This window comes from Dipodomys spectabilis, unplaced genomic scaffold (genome assembly GCF_019054845.1).
Source record: "Dipodomys spectabilis isolate Male_0828 unplaced genomic scaffold, ASM1905484v1 ptg000240l, whole genome shotgun sequence".
Lineage (NCBI taxonomy): Eukaryota > Metazoa > Chordata > Mammalia > Rodentia > Heteromyidae > Dipodomys > Dipodomys spectabilis.
The window spans coordinates 1,821,875-1,849,684 of NW_024870917.1; positions in this window are offsets into that span (position 1 = coordinate 1,821,875).

Genomic DNA, 27,810 nt, shown 5'->3' on the forward strand with positions numbered 1-27,810 from the left:
GCTTTCTGAGTAGCTAGGATTACAGGTGTGAACCACCAGTGCTGGTATTATCAACTTGAAGGTTGTGCTTTGTTGTTTCCAGTCCATAAGACCTACATGTTTCACCAACTTGAACGGATTCCTTTCTTGAAATTCAAGTGTCAGAAGATACCAGACTTCCAACCAAATGTGAGAATCATGTGTCCTGCTCCACCAGCCTCCGCATCTCGATCTCACACTGCTTTCAGTTTTGCCAGAAAGCATCTGTGTTTTATGTTTTGGAATATTCTCCAGCACCTGTCACTCCAGGAAGCAAGTTAGTGATGAACCCAGACAGGGTTATAATTGACTGCAGTCTCGGAAGAAAGGATAGTTTGGTAAAGCTCCATCTTAAGACTAATTGGAGATATATATTTATTTATTTTTTGTCAGTCGTGGGGCCTGAACTCTGGGCCTGGGCGCTGTCTCTCAGCTCTTCAGCTCAAGGCTAGCGCTCTACCACTTGAGCCACAGTGCCACTTGTGGCTTTTCTGTTTATGTGGTGCTGAGGAGTCAAACTCAGGGCCTTGTGCATGTAAAGCAAGCACTCTACCACTGAGCCACCTTCCCAGCCCCTGGATATATTTTTGTATGAACTGTGAATAATGCAAGGTAATTTTGGAGGATGGTCTTTGCTAATTAATAAATCAATCACATTGACTCATCATGATAGACTGAACTTTGATAGCTCACTGCAGACTGGTTCAATACCAGGATCAAGCAGGGCACTGGTGGCTCACACCTGTAATCCTAGCTACTTAAAACACTGAGATCTTAGGTGGGGGGAGGATTGGGTGGGGGGGGCGGGGGGAGGCTGGGAAGGGATGTGAAGGGTAAACAAAGGAGGAGGCTGCAATGCTTGATAAGAAATGTACTCATTATCTTGCCCATGTAATTGTAACCCCTCTGTACAGTATGTTCACAATTAAAAAAAAAAAAAAAAAAGACTGAGATCTGAAGTTTGTAGTTCCAAGCCAGCCCAGGCAGAAAAGTCTTGAGACTCATATCTCCAATTAACCAGCAAAAAGCCAAAACTGGAGCCGTGGCTCAGGTGGTAGAGTTCCCGTCTCCGTGAAAAGACTAAGGGACAGGGCTCAAGTCCTGAGTTCAACTCCAGTTCCAGTACACATAAAACAAAAGAAGCTAGGATCCCATAAACACAGAGGTTAGTGGTTTAAAGGGAATTGGTTGCTTTAAGGAAGCGAAGATGGAGCAATACTTTAATTCAGAAACAAGTTGCTCAATATGTGTGCTGCGAAAAGTAACACTCCTGAGAAGGGAAGCCACACAATGCGCATGGCACTCTAGCATATTCCTGTTTCTGGTTTGTGGTTCACACCTGTAATCCCAGGCACGTGGGAGGTAAGGGAAGAAGATGGAAAGCTGGTCACCCTGGCAAAGCTGGCTGGGATCCTATCTCAAAAACAAAATAGAAATAAAAACAAAAGGGGTAGTGTGTCGCTCAACTGGTTAGTCCTTCGCCTACCATGACTGGAAAAAAGAACAAAACAAAAATTCTGCTCCTCAAGGAACAGAATATCTGAATCAGGTAATAACATCTGCTTAGAAACCTTCAAACTCTTAAAACCCTTTACATTTTGTGTGGGTCCTGGGGCTTGAACTCAGGTCCTGCGTGCTAGCCCGTGGCTTTTTAGCTCAAGGCTAGTGCTCTACTACACTTGAGTCATCGCTCCTTTTCCAACTTTTTGGTAGTTAGTTTTAGGTTAAGAACCTCTAGGATTTGTCTGCTGTGACTAGCTTTAAACTCTGATCCTTAGATCTCAGCCTCCGGAGTAGCTAGGATTATAGGCAGGAGCTACCAGTGCACCGCTAAACTCCTTTTGAAAAGAACAAAATTTGCTGAACTGGAGCTATGTGGAAATTAAACCTGAAATGACTTTCTGCCGGTTTATGTTCTGTCTCTGGTTATGGAAAGTCTGTCTAGGGAAAGGCATACTTAATGAATGTCCACACACAAAAGAAGGCAGACCTCGAGTTCCAGCCCGGCGGGGGTTTACAGTCTCATAGAACAATTGAAGAATGCCAACCCTCTAGATCTAGAAAGTTCACTGAACCTCCCCACCTGTTTTCTGTGGCTGAGGTAGGGGTGAGGGTGTGAAGGAGCAACGTAAGGGTGCCAACAGCAGCTGGAGACGGAGGGGAGAGAGAAGCTCGGAAGATGAGCTCAGACCCTTTTCTTCTGCCACCCTCTAAAGCCAGGGTCCTGAAATGGTCCTTTGGAATGCAAATATGGCATTCACTGACAATCAGGTCTTTTGAGTGGATTAACGTTTAGCTGTTAAGGTCTGAGAAGGTAGTGGAGGGAGGGAGGGTGAGCAGAGAAAGAAGAAGAGGGATTCCATTTTTAAAAAGTGAAGGGAGAGCCAGGCGCCACCTGGTGCCTCCTGTTTGTAATCCTAGCTACTCAGCAGGTTGCTACTTGATGATGCAGGTTCAAAACCACCCTAGAGGGGCTGGGAAGGTGGCTCAGTGGTAGAGTGCATGCCTTGCATGCCAGAGGCCCTGGGTTCGATTCCTCAGCACCACATAAGCAAAGAGAAAAAAGCCGGAAGTGGCGCTGTGGCTCCAGTGGTAGAGCGCTAGCCTTGAGCTGAAGAGCTGAGGGACAGTGCCCAGGCCCAGAGTTCAGGTCCCATGACCGGACCCAAAACAAAAACAAAAACAAAAACAAAACCAGCCTAGGGAAGGAAAGTCTGAGAGACTTTGGGGGGGCGGTCAGTCATGGGGCTTGATCTTGGCCTGGGCGCTGTCTCTCAGCTCTTCAGCTCAAGGCTAGCGCTCTACCACTTGAGCCACAGCACCACTTCTGCGGGTTAATTGGAAATCAGAGTCTCATGGACTTTCCTGTCTGGGCTGGTTTTGAAAAAGGATCCTCACATCTCAGCCTCCTGAGTAGCTAGGATTACAGGCATGAGCCACCTGGGCCCGACTTTTATCTCTAATTAAACAAACAAGTGGAGGTGTGGTTCAAGTGGTAGAGAACCAGACTTGAGAGGAAAAAGCTCAGAGAGAGCACCCCCCCCCCCCCATCCTCCCACTGCCCTGTCTCCTAAACCTCTAGTTGGGGGAACTTTGTCTGAGCCAACATTTCCTGTATCCTAAAATCCTTTAGTCATCTTCGCCGAGGCCACTGGTTGTTTTACTTCAAACTCTCTTGTTAATGGGCTATCTAGGTAGGACAGGTGCACAGCCCGGGATAAAATTAGAAGGTTGCCAACTCAGAGCGAAAGATACCTTGGGATTCTGGTAAGGTGTGATGTGACCTTGGATAGTGAACTGTGACAGCCTTACTTTGACCTTGGCTAATGGGTCCCGGCCTCAGCTTTTCTACCTATAAAATGGGTATGATAATGGTCTCCTAGCCTCAGCTCCCCATTCTGGTGTGAGCTAAAAATGCTCAGGTTGACTGGCTAAATCCAAGTAAAGGCCGAACATGGCCTCCAGTTAGTAGAGGGTGTGAGTTTAGAAACTGCCACCAAAATCTACATGGTAAGTTTTTCCAGCCTAGAACAGAGTTCATGAAAGAGAGAAAATTACAAATCAGCATCTTCCCCATCCCCTGTTTAAAGCCTTTTTTTTTTTTTTTGTTCTAGTCCTGGGGCTTGAACTCAGGGCCTGGGCACTGTCCCTCAGCTTCTTTTGCTCAAGGCTAGTGCTCTACCACTTGAGCCACAGTGCCACTTCTGGCTTTTTCTGTGTCTGTGGAACTGAGCAATGGAACCCAGGCTTCATGCATGCTAGGCGGGCACTCTACCACGGAGCCCCACTTCCAGCTTTTGCTTTGGAGTTTATCATAGCTGAGTCTTGCGGGCTTTTCCTTCCCGGGCTGGCTTTGAACCTGGATCCTGGGATCTTAGCTGAGTAGCTAGGATTCGGGCTCTCTCGGTTTTTAGATTTCTTCTCGCCTTCATGGGACTGATTGTGGAGGCTGGGAGCATCGCAACTCTGCGCGCAGTTCCCGTGTCCGTGGTGTGCAAACGCCCTCCTAGGGGCCGGCAGCCTTGGACCTGGGGGGGGGGGTGTCGCCAGGGGAGTCTGCGGGTGTCCCCGACGCTGACCGAGCCCTCCCCGTGTGGCTCTGAGCCGCAGGTCTACTTCGCAAGAGCCCAGGGGTTCCGCGCATAACCACGCGCGCATAACCACGCGCGCGCGCGCGGGCGGGCGGCTCCCGGGCGCCGCGGCTCCGGAGCGGGGAGCGGCTGCCCCCGGGACCTGGGACCCCTGGGTCCCCGGCTCTCAGCCATCATCGCCTGCCCCGCGCGCCAGAAACGCAGGCTGCGCCGCGCGGGTGGGGGTGAGGGAGTGGGGGGGTGGGGGGAGTGGGGGGGTGGGGGGAGTGGGGGGGTGGGGGGAGTGGGGGGGTGGGGGGGAGTGGGGGGGTGGGGGGAGTGGGGAGGTGGGACCGCGGTCCGCGCGTGCAGCCGGGGAGGGTGGGGCCGGAGGGCGGGGGGGAGGGGGAGGGAGTGGGGGTGGAAGGGGAGGAGCAGGAGGGGGGGGAGGGCGGGCGAGAGGCGGGGGGGGGAGAGGCAGTCGGAGAGGGGGAGGGAGGGGGAGGGGCCGCCGCGGGAGGTAATGGGAAGGGGGAGGGGGGGAGAAGGAGGGAGGGGGGGAGGAGGAAGAGGCCGCGCCACGTGACTGCCGACGCCCCCCCCCCCCCCTCCCCGGCCGCCGCTGGCCGCCCCGCGCCCCGCGGGCCCTGGCCCGCCCCGCCGGGAGGCCCCGCGCTCCGACCCGGGCGCCACGTCCGAAGGCTGCGTGCCGCTCTGGCCCTCCCTGCTGGGTCTTGCCCCCCCCCGCAGGCGCTCTGCCTTCCTTGCGGAGAGGACGGCTGCGGACGCCGTTTCCCCCGGGGGAGCGGCGGGGGCGTCGACCTCTCCCCGGGGACGCCCTTTCGGGGGGCAGCGGGGAGGGGGAGGGGCACGCGGGATGCGCTCTGGGGCCCAGCGCCCCGGCTTCGCCCCGGAGCTGGGTGGGGGCAGCGAGCCCCTCCCCCCAGCCCCCCCTCGGACCCCCCCCCCCGTCATCGGAGGGGTGGTGGCACCTGCCATTCAGGGGTGGGGGGGACGCGTCAGCCCCGCGGCGCAGGCCGGTCGGAGCCCCGTGCGGGTCGGAGCCCCGCGTGGCTCGTGCGTTGCAGGCTGTGGCCCCCAGCTTTCCAGCAGGTACACGGGTGTCTCCACGTGTTTGATGTGGCGCAGAAACTTGCCTGCACACACGGAGATTTTACTGTTTGATGAGATCAAAGATGGCCTTCCTTTCTTTGGGAGAGGTATTTTATTCAAGCCAGTCAGTAGAGGGTATGTCTTAGTACAGAGACTTCGGTTTAAACGACTTCGAAGGATTTCAATGACAGCGAAGAAGAGGTTGCACATTGGTATTGTATTTGTCACAGATCAGATGAAAGTGAATACTTGCGAGTTCTAAACCTCATATATATATATATATATATATATATATATATATATATATATATTTGTACTATGGAGAGATTGTTGTTTTAGCTGAGGAGATACAGCCTTGTGGAAAATTTACTCACTTTGATTTGTGACCATACTGGGGCTTGTACGCAGGGCCTTGAGCTCTCACGGAGTTTCTTGTCATCAAAGCTGGCACTCTACTAGTTGAGAGATGCCTCCACTTCTGGCTTTTTGTTAATCAGTTGGAAGTAAGTGTCTCAGGGACTTTTCTGCCTAGGTTAGCTTTGAACCATGATCCTCATATCTTGCTCTTCTCAGTAGCTAGCATTAAAGTGTGAGCCACCAGCACCTTAGGTAGGATTATAGGTGTGAGCCACCAGCACCTGGGTGAAAACAACTTTTTTGATTCCATATATGAATGGCATCCTATGAAATTTGTCTTCTGTACCTGGTTTATTTCACTTAGTGTGATGTCTTCCAGGTTCATCCATGTTATCCCAAATAGAGAGATGTGTGTGTGTCTGTCGTGTGTGTATATGTGTTTGTCTGTCTGTATGTGTTGGTCCCAAGGCCTGAACTCAGAGCTGAGCACCTTCCCTGCACTATTTTTGTTCAAGGTTAAAGCTCTCCTATTTAAGCTTCAACTCCATTTCCGTTTTTGTTTTTTGTTTTTGGTAGTTAATTGGAGCTTTCCTTCACTAGCTGTCTTGGAATCAAGATCCTCAAATCTTAGTATCCTAAGTAGCTAGGATTACAGGCATGAGCCACTGGCTCCCTGGTGATTTTCTTTTCTTTCTTTCTTTCTTTCCTTCTTTCTTTCTTCCTTTCTCTCTCTCTCTCTCCTTTTCTCTTCCGACTTTTCTCTCCCTTCCTTCTTTTCTCTCCCTCCCTCCCTCCTCCCTCCTCCCTCCCTTCATTCCTTTTTATAAAATAGAGCTGAATGGCAATAAAGTCCAAGCACAGGAAGAACATAAGCGCTGTGCTTCATGGGGCCAGCTAGGTCCAGTTCACACAGCTGGCTGAGTGCCCAGGGCAGAGGAGGCGCTTGGGTCATGTGATGAGGAAGGAGCTTCAGGCCCTCTTTGGATGGCCAGAAGTGTGGCAGAAGTGTCCCTGCACTGGTCATGGAGCTAGCAGTTGGAGGATGAACCATTTAATTTGGAAGTTCTGCTTGCCACCTGAATGCTCAATTAAAAGTTTCCAACCACAAGCTTTGCTTGTGTACCTGCTGCCCCTGTAATTAGTCTGGGTGGAAGATACATGGGCTGTTTTGCAATATAAGAAATAAGGAAATACGGTTCTCCCTCTGTAACTGCAAGAGGCTGGTTCCAGCCTCCTTGGATCCCTACTCTTCCTCTACTTAGTCTTTTACATAACATTGTGTAGCCTTCAAATGACACTTGCCATTTCTACACTACTGATCATACTGAAGGCAATGAAAATACCATGAACTAGTTGTAATAGTGCATTGCCCAGGGAAGAGTATGTTGGGATTTTGTCTGATGCAATTTTTCCCCCTGAGTATTCTGCCTGGATCCCAGTTGACTGGGCATACAGACCTGGTAAATTTCTAAGACACTGTACATGTGTGCATAAATATGTATACCTTATACACAGGTACATGTGTACTGATGAAAGGCACAGGAGTTTCAAAGGAATTTTAGGTATTGGAAACAAACAGACAAACAGGCAGAACAGAGGATGTAGCTCCGTGGTAGAGGTTTTATTTTTCTAGCATGCAGCAAGCCAAGGGGTCTTTCTCTAGCATCATTAAGGAACAAACAAAACAGACCAATTAGACTCTGTGTTTGAATTTTTCTTTCTTTTTTTCTTCTTTTCCTGAGCCAGTACTGGGGCTCAAAATCTGCTTTTTCAACTCAAAATTGCCACTCTACCACCTGAGCCAAACCTACCCTTCTGGCTTTTTGCTGGCTAATTGGACATAAGAGCCTTGTGGATTTTCTACCCAGGCTAGCTGCACATTGAGATCCTCAGAGTAGCTGGGATTATAGGCATTAGCCACTTGTGCCCAGCTTGTGTTTTCCCTTTTTTGAAGCCAAAGGCTCCTGACAGCAGCTGTAGATCCTGGCCAAAAAAAAAAAAAGTTTTAAAATGGTGACTGTAAGCTGTGTCCACCTATATACCTTTACATAGGATACTGGCTGGTTTTTGTTTGTTTTGTTTTGAGATAGCCATACCGCCGTAGCCCAGGCTGGCATGAAAAATCTCAAAGTAGCCCAGGTTGTCTCAAATTGTCCATTTCCTGTCTCAGTTTGGGATGACAGGTGTGCATCTGCTAGCCTGGCTCCTCTCTAGCTGCTGCTGGGTAACAAACCACCCAACATTAGTGACTTGAGGCCTCAAGCTTGTTTACATTTCAAACTCTTGTAGAGTAAGCCAGGATGGTGACCCCTGGTGCTCCCTCCGGAGGACCTGTGGACAACTGGCTGAGGATGGCTTGCTGCCTGCAGAAGGGTTCCCTCTCCTGGGACAGCTCGCCTCCACCCCATGGGACTTCCCATCCTTGCCAGGGAACCCAAGCTTCTGGACCAAATGGCCTGCAGATTCCAAAGAGCCCAACCTGATCTCAAGCCTGACAGCTCCAGCTCCTCTGGAAGTTAATGCTAATGAAGTACTGCCACTCAGAAAGTTGGGAAGAACTTTGTAAAATTCAACCCTGGAGGCCAAAACAAGGGAAGGGAAGAAGCTACTTGGCATTACCAGACTTAGTCTTTTTAGATTATTTATTCCTGCCAGTACTGGGGCTTGAACTGAAAGCCTTGTGCTCTCACTTGGCTTTTTCTACTCCAGGGTGGTACTGTACCACTTGAGCCACAGCTCCACTTCCAGCTTTTTGCTGGGTAATTGGAGACTGGAGTCTCTTAGGTTTGTCTACCTAGGTTGGCTTTGGACTTTGATCCTCAGATCTCGACCTCCTGAGTAGCTAGGATTACAGGCTAAATTAGCTAGGATCTCTTAATGAATTTGAGTTCCTGACAGACCATGTGACTAAGAGTAAAGTAAAATCTTCTACCTCAGTCTCTGCCACAATGGAGCTAATTATGGTGCCTTGGTCATAAAGCATGTGAGCTTATATGTGACAGTATTCAGGAAACCAGTACCTAGTCAGACCCTAACTCTGTGCTACACATGATCATTGTTGCCATCATTATTACTGGCAATCACAGAGGGTCATATGTGTTGCTGTGCTGATGATCAAACCCAGAATGTTGAGCATGCTAGCACTGGCTACCCTCCACTCCAGTTCTGTTAGAACTCATTTTCACAAATAACCCTCTTGTCAGGCATTGGTGGCTCACACCTATAATTCTAGCTACTCAGAAGGCTGAGATCTGAGGATAATGATTCAAAGCCAACCCAGGCAGGAAAGTCCCTGAGACTCATAGTCTTCAATTAACCAGTTAAAAGCCAGAGGAAGAGCCACTGTTCAAATGGTAGAGCACCAGCCTAGAGCTAAGAGCATAGCAAAGCCCTAAGTTGAAGCTCTAGTATTTTTGTTTTTGTTGTTAAAACACAGCTGTACTGTATAGCTTAGGCTGGCCTGGAACTTGGGATCCTCCTGCCTTAGCCTTCCTTGTGCTTGGATTATAAGAGTATACTACCATGCATGGTCCAAAAAGAATCTCAAAAATTATTTCAAACTCCGTACACTTTTTTTTTTTTTTTTTTTTTGCCAGTCGTGGGGCTTGAACTCTGGGCCTGGGCACTGTCACTGACCTCTTTAGCTCAAGGCAAGCACTCTACCACTGGAGCCACAGTGCCACTTCTGGTTTTCTGGTGGTTAATTGAAGATAAGAGTCTCATGGACTTTCCTGCCTGGGCTGGCTTTAAACCTTGATCCTCAGATCTCAGCCTCCTGAGTAGTTAAGATGACAGGCGTGAGCCACTGACGTCCAGCTGGGATTATGATTTAGAAGTCAGGCAATGAATCCATTTCCTTTTTTGGACAGTGTCACCCTTTCCTTCACTTTCCCCCATTTCCTCTTCCTGTCCTGCCCCACAAGTTGCACAGTGCATTTTCCACATAGTGTACACTGAACAGCACAATTGCATTTGCTCAACCTTCCTCCCTCCCTGTCTGAGTTCCCTCTTTGCCCTCCCTAAAATAAAAACTCCAAAGCAATAACAAACATCTCTATTACTGCCATCACTACCTACAGTAACAACCAAAACCTCATGTTTCCACTACCTGGAATTCATTTTGGTAAATGATGTTTTAAATGTCCAGAGAAGTTCTTAGCTTTCATATATGAGAGGAAATATGCCATTTGTGTGCTTGGTGTACCTCAGCATTTTGTGATGGGGGCTAGAAATCAAGCCCAGGGCATCTCATGGGATAGTCAGTGCCTTACCATTACCCCAGCTCTGTTTTTGTTGTTTTGTTTTTTACCAGTCCTGGGGCTTGAACTCAAGGCCTGGACACTGTCCCTCAGTTGCTTTTCTTCCTTCCTTCCTTCCTTCCTTCCTTCCTTTCTTTCTTTCTTTTTGTTGGTCATGGGGCTTGAACTCTGGGCTTGGGCGCTGTCCCTGTGCTCTTCAGCTCAAGGTAAGCACTCTACCACTTGAGCCACCGCCCCACTTCCGGTTTTCTAGTGGTTTATTGGAGATAAGAGTCTCATGGACTTTCTGCCCAGGCTGGCTTTGAACCGTGATCCTCAGATCTCAGCCTCCTGAGTAGCTAGGATTACAGGCGTGAGCCACCAGCGCCCAGCTGTCCCTCAGTTTCTTGTGCTCAAGGCTTGCACTCTATTATCTGAGCCATAATGCCACTTCTAGCTTTTTCTGTGTATGTGGTAATAAGGAATTGAACCCAGGGCTTCATACATGCTAGGCGAGCACTCTACCACTGAGCCATGTTCCCAGCCCCAGCAGCCCTGTTATTTTTAATTGACACATATCATTTGTACATACTTATGGGCACAGTCAGATGTTTCACACAAGTATATTTTATATAATAATCCCATCAGCATAGTACATTCATAGCACTCTACCACTTGAGCCACAGTGCCACTTCCAGCTTTTTTCTTTTTGCTTATGTGGTGCTGAGGAATCGAACCCAGGGCCTCATGCATGCAAGGCAAGCGCTCTACCACTGAGCCACCTTCCCAGCCCCAGCATTCATCATTTCTTTGTGGTAACAATGTTCAAAATGCTGGGAATGTGGCTCAGTGGTAGAGCGCTTGCCTTGCATGCTCAAGGCCCTAGGTTCGATTCCTCAGCACTACATAAGAAAAAAGCCAGAAGTGGCGCTATGGCTTAAGTGGTAGAGCGCTAGCCTTGAGCTGAAGAGCTGAGGGACAGCGCCCAGGCCCAGAGTTCAGGCCCCACGACTGGACCCAAAAAAAAAAAAAGAATGTTCAAAATATTTTCCTCTAGATTTTAAAAACTATACACTGCTTAGCCAAGTGTCAGAGGCTCATGCCTATAATCCTAGCTACTTAGGAAGTTGAGATCTAGGATCACAGTATGAAGCCAGCCCAACCAAGAAAGTCACTGAGACTCTTATCTCTAATTCACCACCATCAGAATAAATAAATACAAAGTTGGAAGTGGAGCTGTGGCTCAGGCTTAAAAGGTGAGTGCCGGCCTTAAGGAGAAAAGGAGCATTCAGGCCCTATGTTCAAGCCCCATTCCTGACATTGACACACACGCATACGCACACAGACACAAATAAATTCTTTAAAAAAAATTAGCTAAGTATACTTAAGGTTTCAAAGAACTGTTTTTAAGTTCATGGTTGAAAACGGAGCCCCTAACTTAAATAAAATTGACCTTGCTTTGATGAGAGTTGGTGTGTTCTTGGCGAAGGGGTTAGTTGGTCCGAGACAGGATGAGTTGAATGAGGATAGTAGTCTTGCCTTTCTAGGTAGAGTACTGTGTTCACCAAGTTGGATATAACACTGGGCACTGTGCTTACCTTCAACAGGTGCTCAGGACAGAGCTGTTAGTGAAGTAAAGGAAGGAAGGAAGAAAAGGGAGGGAGGAAAAAAAGGAGGAAGGGATTACTGATGGCCTGTCTGGAGGAAATGAATATTTACAGTGTTCATTTTCGATATTGCTGGCTGTTTAGAAATCAACTTCTCCAGTGCCCTTCCCCTGCAAGACTGAAGTCCAGTCTATCACAGAACCACTCCCTTAAATAGAGCATTTGGCACACCAGGCACACAGTAAAAGCTACACAGTGAGCTGTTGCTTTTTGTCTCCCTTGGGCTATCTCCATTAAAGCCTTACTGATTAAGACTGGGTGCTACGGTGCTCTCCTATAATTCCCAGCTATTCAGGAAGCAGAGGTAGAAGGATTATTATTAGTCTGAGAATAGTTCCAGGCAGAAGTTTGAGATCTTGGCAGAAAATGTTAGGGGCATGGCTCAAGTGGGGACAGAGCCTGTTTAGCAAGAGAAGGGCCCTGAGTTCAAATCCTAGTACTGCCAAACAGTTTCTGAATACGAGTTTGAGCTCTTCTTTCACTTTCAAAGAGTAGAAGTACTCTGACATTCTCATATTTGTTCCCGAGAAATTTTTTGCGCACCCTTGATCTGGGAAATGCTGGGGAAAATAAAGAATATCTGTGCATTGAGAAGCAATAGTAATTAAAAAAAAAAAGCAATGGTCATTAAAAGTAAGGATTGTTTTCAAAAGGCAAGGAGAAGTTACACAGGTGGCTCTCGCCTGTAATCCTAGCTACTCAGGAGGCTGAGATCTGAGGATTGCAGTTCAAAGCCAGCCTGGGCAGGAAACTCCGTGAGACTCTTAATCTCCAATTAACCACCAGAAAACCAGAAGTGGCACTGTGGCTCAAGTGATAGAGTGCTAACCTTGAGTTGAAGAACTGAGGGACAGCGCCCAGGCCCAGAGTTCAAGCCCCATGACCAAAAAAAAAAAAGAACTTTCTTCTGTGGGCTGGGAAGGTGACTCAATGGAAGAGTGCTTGCTTTGCATGCATGAGGCCCTGGGTTTGATTCCTCAGCACCACATACACAGAAAAAGCCAGAAGTGACACTGTGGCTCAAGTGGTAGAGCACTAGCTTTGAGCTGAAGAGCTGAGGAACAGCACCCAGACCCAGAGTTCAAACCCCACGACTGACAACAAAAAGAACTTTCTTTTCAGTTGCATGGCCAGAAAAGTCAGGATTTCCTTGGATAGTAGGGAAGAAAACAGAGTTCTCAAATGCACGTATGTAGATTTGTTCTAGTAAATCCTATGATTTACAAATATCATGGTGATTGTCTGAGAAACCCTAACATATTTCTGCATCTACAGCAAAGCCACACACACAGGGATAACCTGGCAGGATCAGGAGTTGTTTATAATCCAAGAGGCCAGGCTTGCAGCCTGATTCTTGTGGCTGGGCAAAGATGTGGCTTTAGAAACTCAAATACAAGGGCTGGGAATGTGGCTCAGTGGTAGAGTGCTTGCCTAGCATGCACGAAGCCCTGGGTTCAATTCCTTATTACCACATAAACAGAAAAAGCTGGAAGTGGCGTTGTGGCTCAAGAGGTAGAGTGCTAGCTTTGAGCAAAAGTAGCTCAGGGAAATGTCCAGGCCCTGAGTTCAAGCCCCATGACTGGCAAAAAAACAAAACAAAACAAAACTCCTTAAACACAAGCAGCAGAAGACTTAGCAGTATTTAAGTGCTAGAAAGAAAAGTAGGTATAGCCAGGCACTAGTGATTTAAGCCCATAATCCTAGCTGCTCACAGGGCTGAGCTATGAGGACTGTGGTTCAAAGCCAGCCTAGACAGAATGTCTTGAGAGTTACCTCTAACCAACAAAAAACTGGAAATGGATGTATGGCTCAAGAGGTAGAGTGACAGCCTTGATCAAAAAAGCCAAGCAAGGGCTGGGATGTAGCTCAGTGGCAAAGCGCTTGCCTAGCAAGTGCAACGTCCTGGGTTCGATCCCCAGTACCAAAAAAGAAAAGACAAAAAAAAATACAGTTAAAAAAAAAAAAAAAGCCAAGCAAGGGCTGGGAAGATGGCTCAGTGGTAGAGCGCTTGCCTTGCATGCCTGAGGCCCTGGGTTCAATTCCTCAGCACCACATAAGCAAAAAGAAAAAAGCCAGAAGTGGCGCTGTGGCTCAAGTGGTAGAGTGCTAGCCTTGAGCTGAAGAGCTGAGGGACAGCACCCAGGCCCAGAGTTCAGGCCCCACGACCAGACCCAAAAAAAAAAAAAAAAAAAAAAACCAAGCAAGAGCATGAGACTCTTCGTGTAAGCCCTAGTACTAGCATTAAACAATAACGACAACAACAAAGTAGATGTGGTGTGCCACTTCTGCAGGATAACAGAAAACATTCCTGAGTCCTTATCCTCTTGCCTGGCGGGACCTTGCCCAGGAAGGACCAACCTCCTGGTACCCCATCGTGGCTGTTTATAGTAAAAGGAGATGTCCTAACCCCAGGAAATTGCAACTAGAGCTGTTACTCAATGTAACTTCACTTGCCTCAAGTCAAGGCAATTGTTTTGTTGAGAAAATTATTAATTCATCAGTCTTGTTGAAGCACCCTTGTTTTTTTCTTTCTTTCTTTTTTTGTCAGTCGTGGGGCTTGAACTCTGGGCTTGGGCGCTGTCCTTGTGCTCTTCAGCTCAAGGCAAGCGCTCTACCTCTTGAGCCACAACGCCACTTCCTGCACCCTTGTTTTTTCTTACTTCTATGCTCAGCTTTAGATATGCCTTCTTTTGGGGGGGTGGCTATTGAGAGAGGGTCTCTGGCTGGCCTCAAACTGGAGATCTGGTCTTAGCCTTCCAAATGCTGGGATTGCAGGACAACACCCAGCTCACGAGATAACTTCCCCTTCCTCCTTCCCCTCCCCCTCCAGTCATGGAGCTTGAACTCAGGGCCTGGGTGCTGTCCTTGAGCTCTTTTGCTCAAGGCTAGTGCTCTACCACTTTGAGCCACAGTGCCACTTCTGGTTTTCTGGTGGTTAATTGGAGTTAAGAGTCTCATGGACTTTCCTGCCTGGGCTGGCTTCAAACCATGATCCTCAGCCTCCTGAGCAGCTAGGATTACACGTGTAAGCCACCGTAGCCTGGTGAGACAACTCTTAAACTCTTTTTTGTTTGTTTATTTATTTATTTAAGGCTGGCGCTGGGCTTAAATGCAGGGCCTGGACACTGTCCCCTAGCTTTCTCACTCAAGGCTGCCACTCTGATGAAGAGTTCTGTGTACTTTCCAGTTTGGGCTCACTACAAACCAAGAGGCTCAGACCTCAGCATCCTGAGTAGTTTAAGATTACAGACATGAGCCACTGGTCTCCGGCTATGAGAAAAGCTTGATCTCCACTTTAATATATTCAAGGAAAAAAGATTAGTTGAGTTGTGAAGTTGATTACTAATATAACGAACTAGTCACTTTTCCTCCTTTTGTATGTATGACGCCAGAAGAGAATTTGTGAAGTCTAGGTCATCAGCCAGTGTCTTCAATGATTTGGAGGTGAAATTTGGGCTCCACTCCGAAATACAAACACAAGTGAGAAAGTCTTCTTCTTTTTCAGCTTCCAGGAAATCTTTAATAAATAATCCTTAATAATTTGGGAAATCCTTAAAATCTTGGAGATGGGGCTGGGAAGGTGGCTCAGTGGTAGAGCACTTGCCTTGCATGCATGAGGCCCTGGGTTCGATTCCTCAGCACCACATAAGCAGAAAAAGCTAGAAATGGTGCTGTGGCTCAAGTGGTAGAGCACTAGCCTTGAGCTGAAGACCTGAGGGACAGTGCTCAGGCCGAGTTCAGGCACCATGACTGGCAAAAAAAAAAAAAAATAAAATAAATAAAATCTTGGAGAATCTACTAAGTCCAAGATTTCATTATGTAATCCAGTTGCCAAGTCTTTCAAATTTCTCCCCTTGTAATTCTTGGATTTACTACAAACGAATGTGATTCTAAAGGTGGAATTTCTGCTACAAAAGAACAACTTAGGCAATGTCCAGTTCTTGGCATCAGTAGACATTTAATTAGAAAAATAGCTATCCGGTCAGGTGTTGGTAGCTTAAGCCTGTCATCTAAGCTACTCTAGAGGCTGAGATCTGAGGTGCACAGATTGAATAGCCTTGGCAGGAAAGTCCCTGAGATGCTTTTCTCCAATGAGCCACCAGCAAGTAGAGCTGTGGCTGAAGTGGTAGAATGTTAGCATGAGTGAAAAAACAAAACACAAAAAACTAAGGGACGGTGCCTAGGTCCAGAGTACAAGCCCCACTACCAGCAAACACACAAAAATAATAGTTGGCTGAATGAATAATTGGCACATGGCAAATTAAAAAAAAAATCAGCTATTGATCCTGTCAATCTAATCAAGAAGGCAGAGTTGTTTAGAAACTAGTGACCAGGTAAGTTCTTGCTCAAGATAACCCCTTCTGCATTACCCTCTCCATAAGTAGATAGCCCACAGTGGGCACAGGCTGCTTAGCCTCCTGCCTTTTTTATTTGGCTCACATAGTATTTAAACATTATTTATTTTTTTGGTCGGTCGTGGGGCTTGAACTCTGGGCCTGGGTGCTGCCCCTCAGCTCTTCAGCTCAAGGCGAGTGCTCTTATTGCTTTAGCCACAGCGCCACTTCCGGTTTTCCGGTGGTTTATTGGAGAGAAGAGTCTCATGGACTTTTCTGCCTGGGCTGGCTTTGAACTGTGATCCTCAGATCTCAGCCTCCTGAGTAGCTAGGATTACAGGCATGAGCCACCAACGCCTGGCTGTATTTAAATATTTTTGAACCAAGGCCAATGTTTCTGACTTGAGCTCTTATGTAACAACCCTGGATTTCTTTTTCCAGATAAGATGTAGACTCTCTTCACACCAAGTCCTAATTCTTAAGCCACATGGCTTACAGTGGGTTTACATCATCCAAGCATTCCAGACCCCACCTGGCTGGTGTGTGTGTGTGTGTGTGTGTGTGTGTGTGTGTGTGTGTGTGTGTGTGTGTGTGTGTGTGTGTGTGTGTGTGTGTGTGTGCCCGCGCGCACTACTAACCTGCTTGGTCAGCCCGGTAGGTATTTTCGTGTGGCCACACCCCCTTTTTCTTTTTGTGATGTCTTATTTTAGATCCTTCCCACAACTGAGAGAAATTTACGTTATGCAAAGAAGAGACTTCCCAAACTTCTCCTCCCTTCCTCATAGCTTGGAACATGTTCTTTGTCCTCCACAGCCTGCCAGGAACAACTCTCCGGAGAGAAGGTCTCTAGGCAAACTTGCTACGACAGGTTGATGGCAGTCACTGCTCCTGTGCGTGGGGTGGGGGAGGGGAAGGCTGAGAGAAAGGGAGCCGTGGGTTTCCCAGGGTTCTCATTCCTCCTCCTATCATCTCACACCAGCTCCAGAAAAGTACGAACTTGCAACACACACACACACACACACACACACACACACACACACACACACACACATATACACAATTTTTTGGGAAAGAAATGTCTTCATTTTAGCAGTGCTTTGGTTTTTATTTTATTTTATTTTTATTTTTTTGCCAGTCCTGGGGCTTGAACTCATAGCACTGTCCCTGAGCTCCTTTTGCTCAAGGCTAGCACTCTACCACTTGAGCCACAGCCCCACTTCTGGCTTTTTTGGTTGGTGACGAGGATTTGAACTCAGAGCTTCATGCATGCAAGGTAAGCGCTCTACCACTAAGCCACATTCCCAGACCAGCACTTTGATTTTTTTTCTTTTTTCCCTGGTGGGGCCTGAACTCTGGGCCTGGGCGCTGTCCCTCAGCTCTTCAGCTCAAGGCTAGCACTCTGCCACTTGAGCCACAGTGCCATTTCTGGCTTTTTCTGCTTATGTGGTACTGAGGAATCGAACCCAGGGCCTCATGCATGCAAGGCAAGCACTATACCACTTGCGCCAACTTCCCAGTCCAGCGCTTTGATTTTTTTAAAAAATAAAAAAGGTTCCTTGTCTCTGTGTATGTAACTGCAGAGTCTGATATATGAAAAGCAGGCATTTTGGGCAGGCGGGTTCCCTACAAGATAAATGCACTGCTAGAGGCTTTCCTCCCAGAATAATAAACGCCAAACTTTGATGACTAAGGTAGTCTTCATTAGCCTTATGGTATTTTCTCCTATAGCAGTACATGTTTGGTGTCAATGCACAGTTTCCCTCTCCCAAACTATTACTTTTGTTTTTATGAATAATACAGTATGCTCCAGTTATTATTTAGTTTGGTTGTCTGCTGTCCTTCTGCTCTGCATTTCTGCATGTTAATTTAAGTGTAACTGCTCAGGAAAAATGCAAATTTCTTCTATTCAAATTCAAAGGAAAATAAATGGATTTTTTTTATGGCCTAAAGGATCTATTCATCACCAAATCATTTATCTTTCAGAGATGAGCCATTTTTTAAAATATCCGACGTGTGGTAGTGCTGTCATTATTTCTTTTATTTCCCCCCCCTCCTTTGATAAATATGTTTCCTGTTTTAAGTATCTCTTGAATCTCTGTTGATTGGTCAGCTCATAGACAGAGCAGACCAAGAATATAATTAATTGCGTTAAAACAGAAAGTAAAGGTTGCCTAGGAAGCTTGAACATATTGGTATTAAAAAAATAAACAAACCTAAAACTTGGACGGTGTTATACAAATGTTTAAAAAGTTATAATGTTAAAATTATATACATTTGTCTTTATCAAAGCAAAAATGACATGAAGAGTTGAAGAAAGGTGTGTGTGTGTGTGTGTGTGTGTGTGTGTATTAACAGATGAGTTTGCTTCCAAAGATAGTTGCTGATACCACTAAGAGCTAGAAATACTACAGTTATTTATTTATTGTTGATGGGCTTGGGTGCTGTTCCTGAGCCTTTGTGCTCAAGACTGGTGTTCTACCACTTTGAACTATAGCTCTACTTCTGGTTTTCTGGTAGTACATTGGAGATAAGAGTCTCAGGGACTTTCTCCTGCCTGAGCTGACTGAACTGTGATTTTCAGACCTCAGCCTGGAGTGGCTAGGATTATGGGCGGGGGCCACCAGTGCCCAGTATAGATTTCTTTTGCTTCTTAAATAAGCTACTATTAGGAGTTTGAGATTTTTGAATGCCAAACTGTATTTTTCAATCAACACCAGGTTCTATTTATCTCTCCATTAAAAAATGTAAGGTGTACTAGGGGCTGGTGGCTTACATAGGTAACTCAGGAAACTGTGATCTGAGAATGCAATCAAAGCCAGCTTGCATGGAAAAAATGGAGAGAATCTTATTTCCAATTAACCAGCAAAAAGCTGGAAGCAGAGTAGAGTTGTAACTCAAGTGGTAGAGCACCAGGCATGAGTGAAAAAAATAAAAAAACTAAAAACTAAAGGACAGTCCCTAGGCCCTGAGATCAAGCACCAGTTTACACATACAGGTACCAGACACACACACACACACACACACACACACACACACACACACACACACACACACACACACACACACACACACACACACACACACACACACACACACACGAGCTCAAACTCTAACAGCTGGAATGGAGAAAGCAATTTCTGCTAAATACCTCTCACCTGAGCTGCTCCTGGCTTCTTCTGAGTTAGCCAGGCTCCTAAGCACATTTGGCAAGTATCTCCTATGCTTTTATCTTTGTAGCCACTTGCCTTTCTCTAGAGTAACATAGAAGTGTTTTAGAGTTACCCATTGTGGACTCCCTTGGAGTTTATGTGTTTAATTGGATTTCAGGCAAATTGACTCGTCTTCTTCAGTTCTAACTAGATTAACTCCAGATAGATAATCTGGGTTAGTTATGGTTACATTGTTTAAATCCTGCTAATTATTATGCTTTACAATACAATGGGGGGGGGGAGGGAGATGGTGTAAATGTTCATTTGAAGAAGGAAAACAAATCCTGTCAGGTTCTAAAATGCGCAGTCCCTCTAACAGATCCCTGAATGCCAATATCCAGGCAGCTGGGCAAGGACTGTTTACCGTGAAAATCTTAAAGGCTAGGGGATGGGGCACATGATGCTGGGGGGCTGATTTTTTTTTTTGAGGGGGGGGAGTCTGGTCGTAGGGCATGAACTCTGGGCCTGGGCGCTATCCCTCAGCTCTTCAGCTCAAGGCTAGTGCTCTACTACTTGAGCCACAGCACCACTTCTGGCTTTTTTTTTTTCTGTTTATGTGGTGGTGAGGAATCAAACCCAGGGCCTCATGCATGGGAGGCAAGCGCTCTACCACTGAGCCACCTTCCCAGCCCTGGGGGCTGATTTAAGTCTTGTGCTGTTCCTCAGGTGTGGGGTTTTAGACAGGCTGTGAGTTGCATGGCAAAACTCATCTCCCCAGGGGAAGGGCCAGGAAGGACCACCCACCCCTAGTCTGCTGGGCCTTTCTGGGCTAACGGCTTCCAAAAGAAAGGAAGTAGGACTGAATGAATAGTGACCACCACCGGGCCAGGTTGGAGAGCCAAAAGAAAGACAGAAATAAGTCAGTGTCTAATGAAGAGTTGGACTGATGGGACGCGGATGCGCAGGCACGGGGAGGGGCCCGGAAGCACTTGTTTACCTCCACTAATAGTTTCTGGAGTCTGGGGAAGGGCTCTTCTCTTGTCCTTCCTTTCAGGATTTATCTGGACAGTCCCCCAGGTGGAGGCAGGGGCATCTCAGGGCCCTGTAGCAAATGGCTATGCACAGCACTGAGAATAGCCAAATCCAGGACAATTAAAAAGAAATAAAGAGCCCAGCATCAGCGGCTGACACCTGTAATCCTAGCTACTCAGAAGGCTCAGATCTGAAGATAGTGGTTCAAAGCCAGCCAAGAAAGCCCTGAGACTTTGTGGTCCTGGGGCTTGAACTCTGGGCTGGGTGCTACCCCTGTGCTCTTCAGCTCAAGATGAGCGCTATACTACTTGAGCCACAGCACCACTTCTTTTTTAAAATACGTTTTTTATTGTGAAAATGCTAGACAGAGGAGGGGTTACAGTTACATGAGTGAGGGAATGAGTATATTTCTTACCAAGCCTCACAGCATCACAACACCACTTCTGATTTCTGGTGGTTCATTGGAGATAAGTCTCATGGACTTTCCTGCCCAGGCTGGCTTCAAACCATGATCCTCAGATCTCAGCCTCCTGAGTAGCTAGGATTATAGGCGTGAGTCACTGGCTCCTGGCTAGTCCTGAGCCTTTTTTTCTTTTTTTTGGTCAGTCATGGGGCCTGAACTCTGGGCCTGGGAGCTGTTCCTCAGCTCTTCAGCTCAAGGCTAGTGCTCTACCACTTGAGCCACAGCACCACTTTTGGCTTTTTCTGCTTATGTGGTGCTGAGGAATTGAACTCAGGGCCTCATGCATACAAGGCAAGCACTCTACCACTGAGCCACCTTCCCAGCCCTAGTCCTGAGACTCTTATCTCCAATTAACCACCAAAGAATGGAGGCGTGGCCCAAGTGATAGAGTGGAAAAAGCTAAGGAAGTGCTCAAGTCCCTCAGTTCAAGTCCTAGTACTAACATACATACATATACACAAAGAGAAGAGAGGTCACTTCTGCTGTTCACCCATTTCCAGGAATTGCCCCTGGCCAGAAGCTGCCACGAAGTCAGGTGACATGAGCAATGGACAGCAAAGGGAACAACCTGCTCAATTGTTGGGCTGACCTGCAATTCCTGGGAAGTCCTTGACAATGAAGTAAGCCTTTGATTTGCATTCTGTTCTCCCAGCTGTCCAAGGGGCTGGCTAACAACGCCTTCCACTTGCTTGCTGCAAGGGTTAAAGTAATAACAGGGCTGGGCTTAAGTAAGTATCGGAGCTGTGTGGGATGGGGCTGGGCTCCAGGGAATACTGGAAGCCATGGAAGTTCCATCCTTAGCACCACAATAAAAAGTCTGGCTTGGGCAACGGTGGCTTACGGCTGTAATCCTAGCTACTCCGGAGGATGAGTTCTGAGGATCACAGCTCCAAGCCAGCCCTGGCAGAAAGTCCGTGAGACTCTGATCACCAATTAGAAACCAGAAAACCAGAAGTGGTGCTGTGGCTCAAGTGGTAGAGCGCGTGCCTTGGGCTGAAAAGCTGAGGACAGCGCCCAGGCCCAGAGTTCAAACCCCATGACCAACAACTACAAAAAAGTCTGGGCTGGGAAGGTGGCTCAGTGCATGCCTTGCATGCATGAGGCCCTGGGTTTGATTCCTCAGCACCACATAAGCAGAAAAAAAGCCGGAAATGGCACTGTGGCTCAAGTGGTAGAGCGCTAGCCTTGAGCTGAAGAGTTGAGGGACAGCGCCCAGGCCCAGAATTCAAGCCCCATGACCAAAAAAAAAAGTCTGGTATGTTGTCACAGCTACTCTTAAAATTACTTCTATGCCTTCTATTTTGACAAGTTGGCTTTGGTTAACAGCTTAAAATAGAAGGAGCCTCCTGGGAAGTGTTTGTATGCTTTATAAAGGGAGAGAGGTGCTTAGAAATTGGTAATTTTGACTTACATAAACACATTCACAAACATACAGTGGGTATGTCTTTCCTTGTGGAAAAGTATTTTATGAAAAACATAATAAACTTTGGCTGGGCTACGGTGGTTCCTGCCTATAATCTCAGTTACTCAGGAGGCTGAGATCTAAGGATTGTAGTTTTGAAGCAGGACTGGGCAGGAAAGTCTGTGAGACTTTATCTCCAATTAGCAAGCAAAATACTGGGAGTGGAGGTATGGCTCATAGTAGAGCAACAGCCTCGAGTGAAAAGCTAAGAGAGAGTTTGAGGCCTGAGTTCAGGCCCCAAGACTGGCACAAAAATAAATAAAAACAAAAACATAATGGGAAAAACTGGGAGAAACAGGGAAGGGGTGACACTGTCCAAAAAGAAATGAATTTTTTACTTGACTTATGTGAATGTAACCCCTCTGTACACCACCTTTATAATAACATTTATTTATTCTTGCTGGTCCTGAGGTTTAAACTCAGGGCCTGGGTGCTGTCCCTGAGCTTCTTTGTGCTCAAGGCTAGCACTCTACCATTTGAGCCATAGTGCCATGTCCAGCTTTTTCTGAGTGGTTGATTGGAGATAAGAGTCTCACACATTTTTATGCCCAGGCTGGCTTCAAACTATGATCCATAGAAGACCTTAGCCTCCTGAATAGCTAGGATTATAGGCATGATGCACCAGCGCCCAGCTTATATAATAACAATTTAAAAATGAATACCCTGCCGGGCCCTGGTGGCTCACGCCTGTAATCCTAGCTACTCTGGAGGCTGAGATCTGAGGATCACGGTTCAAAGCCAGCCCGGGCAGGAAAGTCCGTGAGACTCTTATCTCCAATAATCACTAGAAAACCAGAAGTGGCACTGTGGCTCAAGCTATAGAGCATTCGCCTTGAGCTGAAGAGCTCAGGGATAGTGCCCAGGTTGAGTTCAAGCCCCACAACTGACAAAAAAAAGAATACCCCAAAACTTGATAAACTTAGTGTGGAGGACTGAAGCGTGTCAATGTTAGTGAGTAGGTATTGATTTTCATGTGTAAAGAAGAAAGAAAATTATCCAAAACTAGGCCCTTAATAGTAATAATAAACAGCAACAGCTAGCAGCCATAGCCCAGCTGGCCAAATTTTCTGATGTAATTTCTTAATAGCCAATTCTGCTTTTAATTCTTTCACAATCTACATGTTAAATCATTAAGAAAGGGAAAGAGCATGAAGAGATTGTGAGCCACCAGCACCCAGCCATTATCTTCTCTTTTCTCCTTTTTTTTTTTTTTTTTTTTGATCTGTGACTGGGACTCAAAATTGGTACCTGATGCTTTCATTTCACTCATTGGCCAGTGCTCTACCAGCGGAGCCACGACTCCAACCCCCAGTTACCTTCCCTTTATGAAAAATGACACTGGTGTTTCATTGATATAGGGATAGAGTGCTTTCCTTTACAATTCAAAATGTAAAAATACCTATTAAAATAGTAATCTATGCTGGGCGGCAGTGGCTCATGCCTGTAAACCTAGCTACTCATGAAGCTGTGCTCTGAGGATCACAGTTTAAAGCCAGCCTGGGCAGAAAAGTCCATGAGACTATCTCCAATTAACCACTAGAAAACTGGAAGTAATGCTGTGGCTCAAGTGGCAGAGCGCTGCCTCAAGCTGAAGAGCTGAGGGACAGCGCCCAGGCCCAGAGTTCAAGCCCCAGGACTGACAGAAAAAAAAAAAAAAACTATTAAAATATTGAGTTGCCAGAGGCTCACACCTGTAATCCTAGTTACTCAGGAGACTGAGATCTAAGGGTCAAGTTCAAAGGCAGCCAATTAACTACAAAAAGCTGGAAGTAGAGTTGCATCTCAAGTGGTAGAAGGTTAGTCTTGAGCATAAGAGCTCAGGGACAGTTCCTAGGCCCAAAGTTCAGGCCCTAGGACAGGCCTGAACAAAACTAAGTGAGGGCACCAGTGGCTCGTGTCTGTAATCCTTGGTTTTCTAGCCTTCGCCTTGTAGTTCTGTACTCTGACCACTATTCCTCTCTCCCTTTTCCTTCCCTTGGATAGTGCTAAGTGAGCACTCTGCCAGGAAACTGCATGGAGCACCTGCTTTGAACCTAAGCTAGCTGGAACAGCTTTCATTTTTGTTGTTGTTGGTTTTAAATGTCTTATTTAATTATATTATTATTATCATCAAGCAATTGTGCAAAGAAACTAGCATTCAACAAAAATGTTTTTTATTTAAATTTTTATTTTGTCAGTAGTGGGGCTTGAACTCTGGTCCTGGGCTCTGTCCCTCAGCTCCTCTGCAAAAGATGAGCACTACACCACTTGGGCCACGGCACCACTTCTGGTTTTCTGGTGGTTTGTTGGAGATTAGCGTCTCACCGTCTTTCCTGCCCGGGTTGGCTTTGAACCTCGATCTTCTGAGCTCAGCCTCCTGAGTAGCTAGAATTACAGGTATGAGTCACTGGTGCTGGACTTCCATGCTTCTTTTTAGTTGGATGGAAAATGCATTTATTCAGCATCAGATGACTCCTTCACCGCCTTGGTCTACCTGATTTGGAGATAAGATCTGACTCCTTGGAGGGAATTCTCTGCTCAGCCAGCGTGGTGAGGGAGAAAATAAGCAGACTATGATGGTCTCACAACTAACTTTTCTGCAGTGAAGAGTGGCCCAGGTGGCCCAGTCACCTCCTGATGTGGCAGCCCCCTGGCTCTGATAGCTCCAGGACTTTCCTGATTTTAGCACAGAAATTTCCACAAAATGGGGAAAACCCCAAGTACTGAGAAAACTGGAGTGGTTGGGTACCTCATCATTTTGCCCATAATGCTTCTGGACCCCAGGGGTTGAGTGATATAATTAAAGCACATTGAGAAGGCCAGGCAACCAACAGCATACGCGTGTGCATGTGCATTACAATTCGATGCCGTTTTGTTGGTGGGTTGGTTTTGAGACAGTCTTGCTATATGGCCCACACTGGCTTTACACTCATTATCTTCGTGCCTCAGTCTCTGGAGTGCTGGGATTACAGGTGTGACCCACTACATCTGACTTATAAGATTTTTTTTTCACGTGTATAAATAAGTGTTACCCTCAAGATATAGAACGGAGCCATTACCACAAAGATTTCCCCAGTGTTCCTGCTGTTAGTCGCCCTTCTCTTACATACACTTGGCAGGCATAACCTGTTCTCTATCTTAATAGTTTTGTCCTTTTGTGAATGCTAGCTACATAGAAGCCTATATGTATTTTATTTTTTGCCTGTCGTGGGCCTTGAACTCAGGGCCTGGACACTGTCCTTGAGCTTCTTTGTGGTCAAGGCTAGTGCTCTACCACTTGAACCTCAGCTCTGCTTCTGCTTTTTCTGAATAGTTTATTGGAGATAAGAGTCTCATGGTCTTTTCTGCCTAGGCTGGCTTTGAACCACGATCCTCAGATCTCAGCCTCATGAGTAGCTAGGAGTAGAGGCATGAGCTACCAGTACCTGGCTTGTGTATGACCTTTTGAGATTAGCTTTTTTCCCACTTGATGTAATACTTTGAGATCCAACCAAACTCTTGCATGTGGTGGTAATTCCCTTTCACTGCTGAGTCGTCTGTGTAACGTGCTGAATATAACAGCACTATTCCAATTGTCCCAAATCACTTTTAAGTTAAAGGTAGATATATTAATGGTATATATCACTTAAACAAACACACAAACAAACTACCTATGGCTGTGTGAGGCCGTGTACTGACTCATCTGATCCTGCCATAGTCTTCTGTGCCTTACCCATGACCTCTCTTTCTTTCTTTTTTCTTTTTTTTTGCTTATGTGGTGCTGAGGAATCGAACCCAGGGCCTCAGGCATGCAAGGCAAGCACTCTACCACTGAGCCACCTTCCCAGCCCTCCTCTCTTTCTTTTATACACAAGGAAAGTGAAGAAAGTTTCCTACCATTTCTACACACAGATGTGGCTCACTCAAATTTTTACAATTTCTTTCCTTTTCTGGAGATTTCTCTGGGCTGGCTTCAAACCATAATCCTTCTACCTCATATCTCATCCTCCTGGGTAGCTAGGATCAGGCACTGTCCCTGAGCTTTACTTGAGTCACAATGCCACTTCCAGTTTTCTGGTGGTTCATTGGAGATGAGAATCTCACGGACTTTCCTGCCTGGGCTGGCTTTGAACCGCGATCCTCAGATCTCAGCCTCCTGAGTAGCTAGGATGACAGGTATGAGCCACTGGCACCCGGCTACTTGGTGTTTTTAAACAAGTGTTGTCCGTTTTGTAGTACAAGGCAGAACTGTGCCATTCCCTGACTATCACCTTGCCTATCCATTCGTCCCGTGCTGGAATCTGAGTGGTTTCTGTGCTTTATTTGTTGGGAATATGGAACCACAGGCACATGGGCATCTGTTTGTGCTGCTGTTTTCAGTTCCTTTGGTTTCTTTCTGGAAGAGAACCAGGTAGGATCACGTGGTAATTCAGTCTAACTGTGAGGAGTGGCCAGAAGAATTCCAAAAAGGAAGCCTAGAAAGAACCAGAGAGAAAGAGGCCACAGCTACGCCTCACACAGCTACCCCTCACAGCCAGGCTCAAGGTTGGTGGGGGTTGATCATATTCTCTTCTTTCCTGCCAAGCATTCCATCTGTAATTACATCAGTTCATATCCAGAAAGAAAAATTTTCTGCTTTTCTTTTAAGGCAAGGCTACCCTACAGAAGTCCCCAGGAAAGAAAATTCCCTTGGAGCTTGAAACTGTATTAAAATGATTTATTAGCATACATTAGTTGTACAAGGTGGAATTATTGTGACGTTTCTGTACATACAAAGTACCCCATCAACCTTAGCCTGCTCTATCAGTCAGCCTTATGCTGACTCACTTCTTGCTTAAAACCATTTCGACAGACTTCATTGTTCTGTTTTGGTATGTGCAGATAAACTGTTCACCCTCCTTCATACCCACTGGTGGCATTTCCTCCTCCAGATGGGACCGCCCCCTCCCCCCCCCCCCCCCAGTCTGTTTTATTCTCTGGTCATTCATTTTTGTTTTGTAGTATATATTAAATGGATCAAAGGATGAAGCTCTATTTTGAAATCATGCTCAAGTCTCAAGCCAATGCTTAAAGATACATGTGGATAATTGCACCCAATCACTAGATCATATTAGGAAAGCTAAGTTGCTCTCTTCTTTCTGAAGGGTGAATTTTCTGGAGTTTTTTTTTTTTTTTGGCCCGGTCGTGGGGCCTGAACTCTGGGCCTGGACACTGTCCCTCAGCTCTTCAGCTCAAGGCTAGCACTCTACCACTTGAGCCACAGAGCCACTTTCCGGCTTTTTTCTTTTTGCTTATGTGGTGCTGAGGAATCGAACCCAGGGCCTCATGCATGCAAGGCAAGTGCTCTACCACTGAGCCACCTTCCCAGCCCCTGGAGTTTTTAGATTCCTGGCCAGGTCACCATTTTGTCAGTCAGTGGCCCTCCCAGGGCCCTCACCTGCAAAGCCTCATCTAATTAGGTGTGGCCTTCACAAGGCTAAATATGCAGTACTTGACTTCTCCATGAAATAACCAATGGGGGCTGGGAAGGTGGCTCAGTGGTAGAGCACTTGCCTTGCATGCATGAGGCCCTGGGTTTGATTCCCCAGCACCACATAAGCAAAAAAAAAAAAAAGCTGGAAGTGCCGCTGTGGCTCAAGTGGTAGAGCGCTCACCTTGAGCTGAAGAGCTGAGGGACAGTGCCCAGGCCCAGAGTTCAGGCCCCACGACCGGACCCACCCCCCGCCCCCCCAAAAAAGAAATAACCAATGGAAGTTAATTTTTTTTTAAATTGTCCATTATGAGGCTTGAACTCAGGGCCTGGGTACTGTCCCTGAGCTCTTTTGCTTAAGGTTAGCACTCAACCACTTAGAACCACAGTGCCACTTTTGGTTTTCTGGTAGTTCATTGGAGATAAGTCTCACAGACTTTCCTGCCCAGGCTGACTTTGAACCACAATCCTCAGAGCTC